Below are 5,198 nucleotides of genomic sequence, written 5' to 3' on the forward strand. Positions count from 1 at the left end.
TTCTGGTGCGTCAGATAAAGGTTCTGCATGTGGTGACTGTGTGCCGACGTTTTAAAGGATGTGGGTGATTTTTCAACATGGCGGATTAATAAATAGCTTTGAGGATGTCACCAATTAATGTCAAAAATAGGATCTCTTGAAAAGAAAGAGACGAAGCAGGCTCGGTTTCTTCGCTGCTTGACTTCTCTGACATACATACATGAGCACCCAGGCTAAAAAAAAACTGTGATTGTTTTCTTGGCTCGTACACTTTTGAAAGAGTTTGCTGTGGGATTATCTTGTGTTCTGACATGCTATCATCACCCTGGCCTCCACACGGTAATCACATTTCGACCATTATTTTTGCAGCTTTAATGCTCTGACGACACAACCGTTGCAGAGTCTCAGATGTTGAAAAATCCAAGCCATCTGTCAAATAATATCTGAGAACGTATCAATATCACTTCACCTGACCGCGGGGAAAGCAAAACACTGCTGATTTGCAATCTGTTTTGAGGTAAGATTAAAGTCGTATCATGGCAGGTAGACTCCCTTGACGCCAAACTGGGTAACTCTGGCATCAATTGCAGGTGAATCATAACTGGAAATGGTTGTCTGCAGCTGAGTTGTTGTAATGTTAATACTTACAGAGACAGCGCCTTGACGCAGGTGGTCATCTGCCAGGCGCCACAGTCTAGATCTTTAGCTGACTCAGCTTAATGTTTAGGCCTAGTCATTTTAATTTAGTCACCCCCCCCTTCCATGTTGTAATATTTTATGTTAATGGTTGATATGGCTTAGTAAATGTAAGATGGTTTTCTCATAGTGACAAACACACAAACAATTGCCATAATAATCACTCTGCAGTTACGCTCGGCTCCACAAAGCATTTTTAGCATATTGGCTCATCGTTTTGATTTTACAGTCTTAATTTTCTGATTCAGTGTCAGCGCTCTCATCACAATCACCTCCAGATGCAGCAGTCGTTGTTTTTTGCAAAAATAGCTCAGATTTCCACTGAATGCTACCTGCCAAGCACCAAACGACAGATAGACAAAGACGCGACTAGCTGGTGAACACAGTTGAGCACTAAGCAGCTAAAGAGACAGATGTTGACTGTTTGTGGAGACCAAACAGAGCTAAAAGGCGACAGAAGAATCAAAACATACTCTAAATAAATGCTAATGTTGCTGTTAAATAGGCAACTATTTAATGTTAATACAACAACTTTACAAAGTGATAATGTGTCAGCATTGTTTTCACAGCTTTATATGCTGCCCCCAAGTGGCCAAAACAAAAATTAAAATAAAATAAATGCAGGTTAAACGCCTTTTATGTAATGCTTCAAAATATGAAAATGGTAATAGCTCAGATAAGTTATTTTGACACAACACACAGTGTGACAAATCTCTGGCTTGCTGTGAGAAACATGTGTAAACTGGGTTTACACATGTTTTCAGTGATCCTCTTCCAAAGCTTGTTTCTCTTGCATTGCCGTTCTTCTGATAATGGTGAGCTGGAGAAAAGTGATGTTCTATTATGTTGAATCTGTTTTGTCATCCTAATTCTTTTTTTTTTTGAAGGGTTTTAATATACTATATACTTAATTTGAACTGCACACTTCGCTATATATGTTAGGCTCAGTCTTACCACTTTGCAAGGCAAAGCAAGAAAGGTTTATTTGTAAAGCACCTTCAAACACAAAGGAATTCAATGCACTTTACATAATGCTTAGGAATATTTTAAAACAAACTGACGACAGTTCAGTGTCTCTAACTTTAAGTTAGACTCAAGTCTAAGATGTTTGTCTTTGTGCACCTTGCTCTTGGTTTTCTTTTCCTTGATGTTATTGAATTCACATTGTGTAATACACAATAAAGCATGATTTAAATGGCCATGAATAAAACAAATAATGTGACATTCATGAAAGCAGTACGCTCTTTGGCTACAAGCTGTGTGGAGTCCCAACTTCAGATTTAAATTCTTGGACTGAGGTTTAAGTGATTGTGGGCTGATCCTTTCATGTAACTGAAGACAGTGTTAACCAGTTTCACTGTGGCACAGAGAGACTGGTTCTTATTAATGGATCACACAGTCCAGGACTGGTTTCTCCCTCCTGGTTGACCACCCGCAGCCACGCATCAGTACAACACATCAGTCAGCCCACCCTGAGTCTGCCTTTGATTCAAAAATTCAAAAATATGTGTGTTTATGCTCTGTGCAGAATATGGGGTTCCCCACAGTTGGGACCCAGCAACATGTCGGTAAATCATGCTTTGTTACTGCGGTGGAGCTCAGTGAAAGGCTGTCTTGCTGACTTTGATGTGATTCACACAGAACATGCATATGGACAACACCCACACTAGATGATAAACAAATTATCCAAGATAATGTCCCTCCCTTATTTAGAAGATAACTACGTTTGTGGCCTGCAGATGCGAGCTCAGCGGCCTGATGACGCTGTCTATGCAGCAGGTGGCTAACCATTAGTGCGACAGGCCAAGAGGAGGCAGGTCCCGTTCCAGAAAATGAAGAATTTGTACAACCCAAAACAACAAATTTGTTGGGAGTTGTTTTGATTTTAAATGCACTGTTGTAAACAATGACTGTTCTTATTTTTTTTATTACCAGAATTCTTCAGTCTGACATTGATGATGGATTATCTGCAAATCATTAAGAATTGTTTCGGAACAGGATTTCGGTTTGCTTAATCCACTGGTCAACCAACTTTTTTCCTCCAGCAAAATCCTACACAAGAACTAACAATTGCAGAGATGAGTACATATCTGGACAGTTTTATTTTAACACTTTGCTAATAGTCTCTCAACTCTTCCAAATAGAAAAATAAAAATTGTCATATGCATATGTTCAGAATAAAGTGGGTGAGCTTTTTAACAGATACAATAACTGGCGAGAAATGAAGAAATTTGGGATCAAAGGGTCCAAACACTTGTTTTTCGCTGAGACACATACAAGCTTGAGAGTCGGTGTCAGACACGAGAAGCACTGACCAAGCTGCGTTTTTTGACGCATTTGGTTTTAGAACTGGTTGAGCTAGTGAATGCATAAACAACATTCAAACTCCCTCCACGCTGCCAGCTCATTTGCCAGCGAAAGTCTGGTAGATGACGCTTAACACGTCATTTTGTGCCATCTGGAAGACTTTTGCCGGTGGATGATTTAAAGTCTTCCTTTAATACGGGTTGGTTAATGTTTTTATCAAGTCCATCTTAAAACAGTACTTGCATGCCTATTCAAACATTGAATAATAATAAAAGTTTTAAAGTGCTTACAGGCATGCGAGTTTAAGATAGACTTGAAAAAACTTTTAAATACAAATTTTATTAAGTAAACAATAAAACAAATACAGCATCAAATAGCATTTAGAATAACAGAATGAAAAGAATAAAAAGACAGAGAAACCTGAGAGGTCTGACTGGATAAAAGTAAAATAACATGTCAGAAATGTACTGGGAAACTAGACCATTAGGTGCTTTAAAAATGCATTAGTAGAATTATTACATACATAAGATACATCAAACATAATGTATGAATGTTTTCCTTACATTTGTAATTTCAATGACACAAAAAACATTCAAAGTGCTTAATTACATCAATGGTACTTGGGCAAAGTTAATTATTTTGCCATAGTATCGATTCTGATTAGGTAATCTCTGTCACATGTGTATGTTCATTAGTCAATGAGTGAAAGACATTTGTAGGACTTAAACCAGCATACAGGAGTGTAGAATAGCTGTGACGACAGTAGTAATGAGCCAGTGGAACAAAATCCACTGAATAACTTCCTCCAAAATCAAATGATTCTTTGTTCCAGCGAGGCCAAGTCTACATACATTAAACGTCCTGCAGATCTGATCTGGGTCGTTAACAACATCACTTTAATCAGAAGTCCAACACTGCTTTCGTAACTTTTTTCAACCGCACATTCCAGGAAGATGAACTGTAGGCTGCAGTGAGCGCTGGGCATGGCTCTATTGCTTGGCAGATAATTGTTCCTATCCCCTCATTTCCCAGGAAGATGGATTAGGCCATTTCCAAAGAGTCAGGCCTTCAGTTTGTAACATGAATGCTCCCTGTTTCTGCCTTAACTGACTCAGATTATTTAATCGATAACAGTGACCCTTCTCATGCAGAACGCTGACCACATGAAAGCTCGCAGGGTTCTGGTAATCAAGGGCCCGGAAGGCCATTCCTGTCGCTAAATCAAACGATGCCCTCTTTGCCTTTGGGCTGTGGGAAGTGGCGACACACAGAGGCGCACTGTCACTGCTGCCCCTGCTATTTGAAGTCTTCTTTAACAGATGCAGCTGCCTGTCCTCCTGAATTTTCACAATAGATAATTAATATCAGAGAAAAGGCAGCTTTGGCTTTCCACAATCATGTCTCGTGGGCAATTGCACAGTGTTACAAAGACGTATACCAAAAGACATTAGAGCGCAGGTATCGCACAGAACAATAGCATGCACACATACAAGGTTTTTGTTTATTCTTCAACACCAAGGCTACTGCAACATTACAGGGGAGGAGGGAGGGTTTAATATAGTCGTCTACGCTGAGGTTGACATATTTGAAAAGTACATTTAAGCTTGTGGTTGGGACTAGCATGAACCATGAATAACAGACACCAGGTACATATTCAGCAGTATACACTGGGGCCAGAGTCTGGCAGCTTGTGGCCGTCTCTCCAAATGAGATTTATGATGGGTCTGACCAATAAGGACTATAAATACCATGTTCCCATGATAAACTGTGATTTTCCAAATATTCCATTGAATCAATATGGTAAACCAGAAAATTAGATAATACCATCTGTGGGATTTTAATAGCATACTTAGAGCCCAACAGTGCATGGACAGCACAGATAAATGTAAGCTTAATTATTCCTGCTGGGATCCCCATGAGGAGTGTTGATTAGCTTTGACAGTAATTGGGTTTTAATTGAAGCCAGTCCCGGCCAAACGCATGAGAGCCCAGTGGTATACATGCTATGTCTGGCTCACGTATGCACTCAGCAGTTTACCCTAAAGTGCTGCTTTAAAATGTCTGCAGTAATTACTATAGCGTACAATTTTTGGTTTGTACCTCGCAGAGCTGTCTGGGTACAGTGTTTTCAGGTTTTGTAGTGTGCTGTACTGTAGCCAATAGCTGTATCAGCAAGTTGACTAACTTTATTATAAAAGTTGTGGAAGAGCTGTACT

Source organism: Anoplopoma fimbria, chromosome 9 (assembly GCF_027596085.1).
Source record: "Anoplopoma fimbria isolate UVic2021 breed Golden Eagle Sablefish chromosome 9, Afim_UVic_2022, whole genome shotgun sequence".
NCBI classification, from domain to species: domain Eukaryota; kingdom Metazoa; phylum Chordata; class Actinopteri; order Perciformes; family Anoplopomatidae; genus Anoplopoma; species Anoplopoma fimbria.